Consider the following 9,533-nt stretch of genomic DNA (forward strand, 5'->3'; position numbering starts at 1 on the left):
AAAAAAAAAAAAAACAGGGGTCCAGTTCTAACCTCTGGAGGGAGGCAAACACTCACCTTTATAAGTTCATTCCTTTGTTCATTCATGCGGCAAACATCCACTGCCTCCCATCCATGGTGGCCCCACACCAGTGTCTGGGGACACTGGGACCTCTAAGATATGGTCTCTGCCCATGGAGGCTTCACAGTCTGGTAGGAAGGCAGACCAGGGGCTCCACGTTAGGTGCCCACCCCATCCACAGCCCACGTTGCTCCCCGGGAAGAGTGTGGAACCGTGCAGCACCCACCCTGTCCTGGGGGAGTGGGCAGTCAGGGCGTGCGCTGGGAGTGTGAAGACAGTCCGAGCCTGGCAGGTGGGTCTTGCCCTCTCTGCTCTCTGTTTGGACTTTGCTGAGGGAGTGACTGCAGGTGCACTGGGGGAAGTCCACACCACTGTGCTGATGCCTGTGTTCCTCCAGGAACCTGATTCATGAGGCAAAAATTATCATAATTGATTATCCCGCTGAGCGGGTGAGAGCAGTGTTTGCTAACAGCGAGGCTGAGACTCCGCTGCGTGTTTCCTGACCCTGGGAGCACACGGCGGGATGGCATCCGAAAGGCCTAGCCCGAGGGCCCCCTCCTTCCCCCGACCCCAGGAGTGGGCAGGTGGGGCAGGGGCCGGAGAGATAGAAAATGCTGAGAGCATAGAACAGGGGGGCTGACATTCATCTCAGAAACACGAAGCCAGGCGCCGTCCCAGGGACGGGCAGCCAGGCCACCACCGGAGTGGTCTCCCAAAATGTGGGCTGCTCCGCACGGAGACCACCTTCCTTTCCACACACGAAGGCCTCTGGGGAGGCGCAGGGAACTCCGTGACCTGGAGGTTCTGTGGAAGGATGGAGGACGAAGCCGGGCTGGGGAAGCTCCTGGCCGAAGCGCCAGGGAGACAGGTTGGATCCGTTGTTGAGGCATCGAGCTTGGCCGGCTCTTTGACCACCCTCTAGTTCTGGAGCTTCCAAAAATGGAGACTCTTTGGTGATTGCAATGGGGCCCAGCCCCTGGGTTCAAGCAGTGCAGGTAGGACGTGTTGCACTTTGACGAAATAAAGATGCTCGCAAGCACGTGACGTATTTAAGAGAACTCAAGGGATGTCAGGAATCACTCGGAAGAGAAGGACTTGCAGAGGCAGGGAAGGTGGGGTGGCGGGACGCTCTGCCAGCTCCCATCTGGGCTGATGTGGCCCAAAGACTGGGAATTCCAGGGCTGAAAGTTGTTCTTGTGCTGGGAGGAAATCCGAGGGCTTGGGCGCAGTCTGGGCCAGTGGAGGAGAAGGGGCAGAACACACGAGGCATTCGGGAGGAGAGGTGAAATCCCGAATGCTTGACTTAGCCCTGCTTCACCTCCTTAGCCCACGGGCCAGGTCCCCCCTCCAGCAGAGCCGCAGACGACCCTTCCAGCATTCAGGTCCTGGCTCCACATCCGAATGTGTGTGTGTTCAGCGGGGCTGGATTCAATGGAACCAAATGGTATTGACTTGGAAACACAACTCACTTCAAGAAAAGAAATCACCAATAAAAAAAAGTTCTGCTGGGCGTGGTGGCTCACGTCTGTATTCCCAGCACTTTGGGAGGCCGAGGCGGGTGGATCACCTGAGGTCAGGAGTTCGAGACCAGCCTGACCAACATGGTGAAATCCCGTCTCTACTGAAAAAAACAAAAATTAGCCAGTCGTAGTGGCAGACGCCTGTGATCCCAGCTACTTGGGAGGCTGAGGCAGGAGAATCACTTGAACCCGGGAGGTGGAGGTTGCAGTGAGCTGACATCATGCCATTGCACTGCAGCCTGGGTGACAGAGCAAGACTCCCTCTCAAAAAAAGAAAAAGAAAATCCCCCAAATCAACAAAGGCAGCAGTTTGTGAAAGCCACTCAGATGACGCATTTCCTTTCTAAGTGACTCATTGGCAGTGTCTTCCCATCACCCCTGCCCTTCTACGGTGTCACACGCTTTGTGTGCTGTGTGTGGAAACAGCTCCACGGGCCAGAAGTTGGCTTTTCCATTTTCCTGGGGAGGAGAACAGGAGCTCCACGGGGCCACCTTGGAAATGGCCTGCCCAGTGCCCAATTCAAGGTCAGCTGCTCCTCCACCCACGGTCCTCCCTGATGTGGCCGGGAGGGACCCACCTGTGACATACCCAGTACCGCCGTTGTGATCTGCACAGACTCCAGCAGGGAAGCCAGGCCCTGTGCAGATCAGCATTCTGCAGTCATGTTCATTCTCGCCTCCCGCAGGGTGGGGTGCTCATCCCCACCTGTGGATGAGACGGGGCGGCTGTGGGGGGGGTGGTGGCGGAGATCCGGGAACCTGCTCTGGGGACGGGTCGGCTGACCCAGTCGCTGTGGCTACAGCTGCTTCACCAGCTGGGGCCTTGGTTTCTTCATCTGAGGAAGAGGAAGAGTCAGAAGTTTGCCGGATGCAGTGGCGCGTGCCTGTGATCCCAGGAACCGGGGGTCTGCCTTCTGGAGCTGTCGGGAGGGCAGAATGAAACAATGTACAGGAAGTGCCTGGTTCATAAAACACGCAGGATAAATCACCGTGCTTACCTTTTTACAGTGATGTGGATGAGGAGAGTGGTGGCGGTTTTTCTAGATCTCAAGAAAGAGGCTGAGTCTGACCGTCTTTCAGCTCCAGAGGATTTTCACTTGCTTTCACTTCTTACACTAAGCTTAAAGAAATATGCACGCATACACAAATGCACAGGAGGCTGGAGACAGGGAGTGGCGTCTTAACAGGGATGGATTTTCCTTTTCGGGGAGTGAAAAGGTTCAGGCATCAGAGTGGTGGGGAATGACAGTGGTGTGAATCTGCTTGATACCACTGAACTGTGCATTTTAATCGTGAAAATTGTACATTTTATATGATGTGTATTTTACCACAGAAAATGTGCAAGTCATGTACATGGAAAATTATGAAACATTACTCAAATGAAGGAAGAAAATGTTTGTTTAAAGCACGCTGTACACATACCCTTTTGTTTCCAAACTCCTCAATGACCTACTGAGAAAAGGGAGGTGTCCCGGCACATGTGTGCAGTCCCAGCCCCCCGGGAGCTAGCTTTGCGACTTTAGGCGGGAGCGGATACCCTGGCCTCGGGCCCCGGACCCTAGACGATAAAGTGAGTCAGTGTGGTCCCTGCCAGTCTGTCCTCATCACTGATATACAATTACACACAGCGACTGCCTCTAGAATTCTGTTTGGTGGGGTTTAGAATTCACTCAAAGACTTTTCTTTAATGATATTAAAATGAACGTCCAGGTTGAGGAGATATAGGTGCATGCCACTATGTCCAGCTAATTTTTGTATTTTTAGTAGAGATGAGGTTTCATCACATTGGCCAGGCTGGTCTTGAACTTCTGACCTCAGGTGATCTGCCCGCCTCGGCCTCCCAAAGTGCTGGGATTACAGGCTCGAGCCACGGCTCCTCGCCCATTAAATGTATTTTTGACTTATAATATTTTCACCTCACAATGGGTTTACCAGGAGGTAACCCCATCAAAAGTTGAGAAGCATCATGCGTTTATAATAATCCCCCCAAAGTAAAACTCTGCAAGTGAATCCGAGGAGGGGGTCAGCTGCAGATGGCTCACTGAGACCGCACTGAGTCCCACGGCAAGACCCCATATTTATCAAAAATACCAAAAATTAGCTGGGCGTGGTGGTGCACACCTGTAGTCCCAGCTACTCGGGCAGCCGAGGCAAGAGAATCGCTTGAACCCGGGAGGCAGAGGTTGCAGTGAGCCAAGATTGCACTGTTATACTCCAGCCTGGCAATAGAGTGAGACCCTGTCTCCAAAAACAAACAAATAAATAAAATGAATTGCATGCGGTGATCACACTCAAAGTGACCCCCGCCCTGCAACTGGAGGAGGAAGCAAATCCCCGCAGTGTGGTAGAGGAAACTCAGTGAGGGGCTAATCATCACCATCAGGAAGCCACGGTGCCTGATCTGTGGACAAGCCGCAGGTCCTACATTTGTGGACAACCTCAAAACCAGGTTGAGGGGATGCTAGGAGAAGGAGAAGGGGATTGCTTGGAGTTTGAGGCACAGGAAAGAAGCTGGGGGAAAAAACAAGAACATCCCGGAGTCAGAGCAAATGAGTCTGGGCGGCCGGTCCACAGTGCCCTGTGTTGCTTTATCTCCGCCTGTTACATAAACGCCACCTCCCAGCCATGCTTGAGATGCAGATGGCAGCCGGAGGTTAACCTGGGCAGGTTTCCTCGGACTCCCGGGGAGATGTTGCTTCCGCCTCCAGACTTCCCTAGTCGATGAGCAAACAGCATCGCCAGCGACCAGATGCGTGATGACAGCATTGATTGTGATTCTCTCTCCTTTCTCTCTTTTTCTTTTCTTAGAGAGCCCAGAGTGCCTCGGGGAAAATTGGCTGAATAAAAGGTATAAAGACTTTCTCTATTTTTCCTGAATAGTTTTTGACAGATATGAGCATGTTGAACATCTCGGGAGCTGCCGATAATGAAAGCCAGGAGTTTCTGGGGTTTCCCGGCCACCGGAGGGAGGAAGAGTTTGGGGGCTGCGGAGGGAGGGCTGGGCGCCATTTAGCACCTCTGCGTCGTTCTTCTCTCTTGTCCCCCACGGGCGACCCCAACATGTGCTGGGAAAGCAGGGCTGAGGGGCAGAGGGGCTGAAAGGGAAGTGGATGAATGGGGTAAGGATGGAGGGCGATTGTTTTTAGGCGATTCTGGCTGGCCCGTGAAGCAGTATCATGTCCTTCCTGATCCCTTCCCTCCCCCAGCCCCGAGGTCCCCCACCCCAGGTGCTCAGTGCATAGCCACCCATCCCTCAGGCAGCCCCAGCTTGCTGGTCCAGGGTGGTCTGACTCACCTCCATGGCCCCGTCTCCTCGGGGAAGGGGCTTCAGAGATCAGCTCAGTTCCCAGTGTCGACCCTCGCTGGGGGACTGGTTGCTACCGCCTGAGCCCGTCAGTCCTTTGCTCCATACCCTCAACCCCGACTACCCACGTGCGGCTGACCCCCTCCTCGGATTCACTTTCAGAGTTTTACTTTGGGGGGATTATTATAAAAGCATGATGTTTCTCAACTTTTGATGGGGCTACGTCCTGATAAACCCATTGTAAGATGAAAATACTATAAATCGAAAATGCATTTAATGGGCCGGGAGCAGTGGCTGGCGCCTGTAATCCCAGCACTTTGGGAAGCCAAGGCAGGTGGATCACCTGAGGTCAGTAGTTCAAGACCAGCCTGGCCAATGTAGTGAAACCCCATCTCTACTAAAAATACAAAAATTAGCTGGGCATGGTGGCAGGCCCCTATAATCCCAGCTACTCGGGAGGCTGAGGCATGAGAATCGCTTGAGCCCGTGAGGCAGAGGTTGCAGTGAGCCGAGATTGCACCACTGCCCTCCAGCCTGGGCAACAGAGCAAGACTCCATTAAACAAGAAAAAAAAAGAATCTATTTGCACTCTAAGTATTGATGTGGCAATTTGCCTGGCTCTGTAAACTCGGATTTTTGCATGTTTATTTTTTAAATAGCTTTATTGGAGTCCAGTGGGCGTATGATAAACTTCACATAGAGTGTGCAATTTGATAAGCTTTGATACGTATGGATGCCCATGACACCGTCACCACAATCGAGATAATGGATATATTCACCCCCCAACCATTACGTTGTGCCCCTTCCTCATCTCTTCCTCGCACCCCACCGATCACCTCTTACAAGGCAAACACGGACTCTGCTTCCTGTCACTGTAGAGCATTTGCTATTTTCTGAGTTTTATATAAATAGATCGTAGCATCTAGTCGTTTTTTTGCTTGTCTTCTTTCACTCCTCGCAGTTATTCGGCGGTTCCTCTGTGCTGTCGTGCCTATAAATACCTTCTTCCTTGTTCCGGCTGAGTCGTATTTCACGCCGGGACTGGGCTACAAGGCATTTACCCATTCACTCTTTAGAGGACATTTGGGCTGCTTTGACTGTTGCAAGCAAAGCTGCTGGGAATATTTGTGTGCAAGTCTGTGCATGGGCATATTCTTTCTTTTCTCGTGGGTGAAATGGCTGGATCCCAAGGTAAGTGTATTTCGACTCCGGAAGTAAGTGCCAAACTGCTTTCCAGAGTGGCTGCACGACTCTGCGTTCCCACCAGCCATGGGTGAGAACGGCAGTTCTTCATCCTCCTCAGCACGTGGTGTGGTCAGTCTTTATAACAAGCCATTTGACTAGGTGTGTAGTGGCAGCTCACTGTGGTTTTAATTTATATTTCCCTAGTGACTCATGATGTTGAGAATCTATTCACAGGGTTATTTGACATTTATTATGTCTTCTTTGCTAACATGTAAGGAGATATTTTTTTTCTCCTATGCTTTCTCCTAGATGTTCTGTAGTTTCAGGTTTTACATGTCATTCTATGATTCATCTCGAATTAGCTTTGGCACGGGGCAAGCTATGGATTGAAGTTTATTTTTCTGCATATGGACGTCCAATGATTTCACTATCACTTATTAAAAAGATCATCCTTTCTCCCATTGAATTATCCCTGCAGTCTTATCAAAAATCAGTTGTCAGTGTATGTGAGTCTGCTTCTGGGCTTGATATTCTGTGTCTTGGATCTACTGGTCTGCCTCGATACCAGTCCTTCCACAGCTGTTACAGTGACTGCATAGTAGGTCTGGAAATCAGGCAATCTTCCTGTTCTTCATCCTTCTTTTTCAAAGTTGTGTGGGCTCTTCTAGGCCCCTTACATTTCCTTATGAGTCTTAGAATTAGTGTGTGAATTTCTAAGGAAAAAAAATGCCAGCTGGGATTTTGATCGGGATTGTATTGAATCTGTGAGTTTGAGGGACTGCTATGGTTCGGCTCTATGTCCTCACCCTCATCTCACCTTGAATTGTAATCCCCGGTGTCAAGGGCGGGGCAGCGGGGAGGTGGTTGGATCATGGGGGCAGTTTTCCCCATGCTGTTCTGGTGATAATGAGTGAGTCTCATGAGATCTGATGATTTTATAAGTGTCTGGTATTTCCCGTGCTTGGACTCATTCCCTCTCCTGCCGCCCTGTGAAGAGGTGTCTTCCACCATGATTGTACATTTCCTGAGGCCTCCCCAGCTCTGTGGAACTGTGAGTCAGTTAAACCTCTTTCCTTTATAAATTACTCAGTATTATTGGGTATTTCTTTATAGCCGAATGAGAATGGACTAATACAACCATCACTGACACCTTAACAATACTGGACCCTCTGACTCATAAACAAGGTATTTCTCTCCATTTATTTAGAACTTCTTTAATTTCTCTCGTCAATGATTTGTGGTTTTCAGTGTATGGATTTTGCACGTCTTTTCTTAGATTTATTGCCAATGTCATTCGTATTTTAATGCTTCTTAAAATGATATTTTTCTTTCCGTTTCTGATTGATTATTGTTAGTGTATAGAAATAAAATCGATTTTTTGTACATTGATCTTGTGTCCTGCAGCCTTGCTAAATCCGTTTACTAGTTCTAGTAGATTTTGCGTCAATTGCATCAGGTTTTCTACATAAATGATTGTGTTAACAAAGGCAATCTTATTTTACAATAAATATAACCCCGATGTGCCGGGGCTGTATTTATTCTAGGTCTGATTGCTCCTGCTACTAGGGCAAGACTCTGCAGGCTCTACCCAGTACCCGGCGAACAGTAAAGAGTTCCTGGTCCAATCCGACTAGTGAGGACCGAGCTACTCCTGGCCCGTGAGGGTGCTGAGAACTGGGTCCCTGGTCCCTCGTCCCTCCGGGGAGTTCTTGCCTCCGCCTTGGGTGGTTTCCTCCCAAGCTTGTGCTGATCAGTGCTCAGCTGAGTGCTCAGTGGGACCCTCTGAGTATTTACTTACAGAGCTCTTTCTCCGTCCAGCTCCTTCTCCCCAGTGCTCTTTCTTACAACTCCAGCCGCCTTGTCTCCCCGCCTCTCAGCTCTGTCTCCTCAACTCGGGGAGTCCACGAGGCTTCACGTGGGGTCCCGGCACCACGGCCTGAAAACTTCCTCCAGACAGTCAGCTGGGACGATCGTGCCAGCCCTCTGTGACCAGCGCTGGGGGTCGCTGCACTTCATGGTGTCTTGTTCAGTGTCTTGAAAACCATTCTTCAGCTTGTTGTGGTTCTAGGAGGCGGCACATCAGTCCCCATTTCTCCATCTTGACCAGAAGCAGAACGTGTTTCTTCGTCACACCAGATCCGTCTCCCCAGTAACTGCCCGGCGGCTGGACACATCCAGGCACATACACAGGCTGGGCCTGGCCCTTGTCCCCAGTCCCCTGCGGGGGGAAGGAGCGAGGGTGCAGGGCTGTCAGAAGCACTCGTCGGCCTGGGACACACAGTCCTAGTGTAGAGACAAACACCTTTGCTTCCCAGGCCTTGAGAAGAGCCTCCTCTCCTCAATGGGGAGCGCTCTGCAGGGGCCGGGACGTAGCTCTGGAAAGGCTGAGCAAGAGCGCTTCACGGCGTTTCTTCTCAGGAAAAATTTGGTTGTCAAGAATAAGGAGAGTTGGCACCATAGCTCACATCTGTAATCCCAGCACTTTGGGAGGCCGAGGGGGGCAGATCTTGAGGTCAGGAGATCAAGACCAGCCTGGCCAACATGGTGAAACCCCAACTCTACTAAAAATACAAACAATTAGCCAGGCGTGGTGCACATGCCTGTCATCCTAACTACTTGGGAGGCTGAGGTAAGAGAATCGCTTGAACCCAGAGGCAGCGGTGACAGTGAGCCCAGACCGTGCCACTGCACTCCAGCCTGGGTGACACAGCGAGACTCCATCTCAAAAAAAAAAAAAAAAAAAGAATAAGGAGCGAAAGAGAGAGAGAAATAATATCTCCAACTCTCAAAGATTGGGTGGTGGGGAATGTCAGAAAACCTGGGAGAAGGGAATCTAGAGACCCCCAACAAACCAACCAGCCTCCCTCTCACCACGTACCACTGTGCCTCCAGGTGCACCCTCCTTGCCCCCAGTGAGAACAGCTGAGGAGGGCCCATGGAAAGCTAAGCCTGCTTGGTGTTCCAAATCATGACCCCTGCACCTGCCTCCGCTGGCTCAGGCACACCCAGTCCTTTATCTGGACACAGCATCTCCCGCTGACAAGGAGCTTGGACGCAGGTCACTGCAAGTGACACCTGCCATCCCGTGTCATCCTTGCAATAGGCCTATTTGGAAGGCAGGAGCAGCCCTGGTGTCCCCATTCTACAGATGAGGAAACTGAGGCTTAGGATGGGTCAGTCATTCGCCCAGGCCCACGTTGGAAGGGGCCAAGGCCCACGTTGGAAGGGGCCAAGGCAAGGCCACAGCCCTCGTTGTTCAGGCTTCTTTTCACACTGAGAATCTCCCTGGAGAGGTCGAGGCTCCCTGTAGGAGACTGCGGATGTCATAGGCTTGATTTCTGAGCCCATCCCCCTCTGTGCCTCATCATGCCACCCCAAAGGAGCTCTCTGACCAGTGGGAGACACAGAACACTCACAACCGCTCTCCTCTCTTTCTTCTTTTTTTCTTTTCTTTTTTTTTTTTT

General features: G+C 51.3%; 1 protein-coding gene across 2 annotated transcripts in view; it reads left to right on the top strand.

Moving 5' to 3' along the window:
* Positions 1 to 9,533, top strand: part of RBFOX3 (RNA binding fox-1 homolog 3) — a 511,304-nt gene that overhangs the window by 364,713 nt on the left and 137,058 nt on the right. For both annotated transcript variants that reach the window (XM_017524971.2, XM_017524979.2), the window contains exon 4: positions 4,389 to 4,428. The gene's annotated coding sequence lies outside the window, so the exon portion shown is untranslated. The remainder of the gene's footprint in view (positions 1 to 4,388; positions 4,429 to 9,533) is intronic.

This window comes from Cebus imitator, unplaced genomic scaffold (assembly GCF_001604975.1).
Source record: "Cebus imitator isolate Cc_AM_T3 unplaced genomic scaffold, Cebus_imitator-1.0 Scaffold36, whole genome shotgun sequence".
Classification (NCBI taxonomy): Eukaryota; Metazoa; Chordata; class Mammalia; order Primates; family Cebidae; genus Cebus; species Cebus imitator.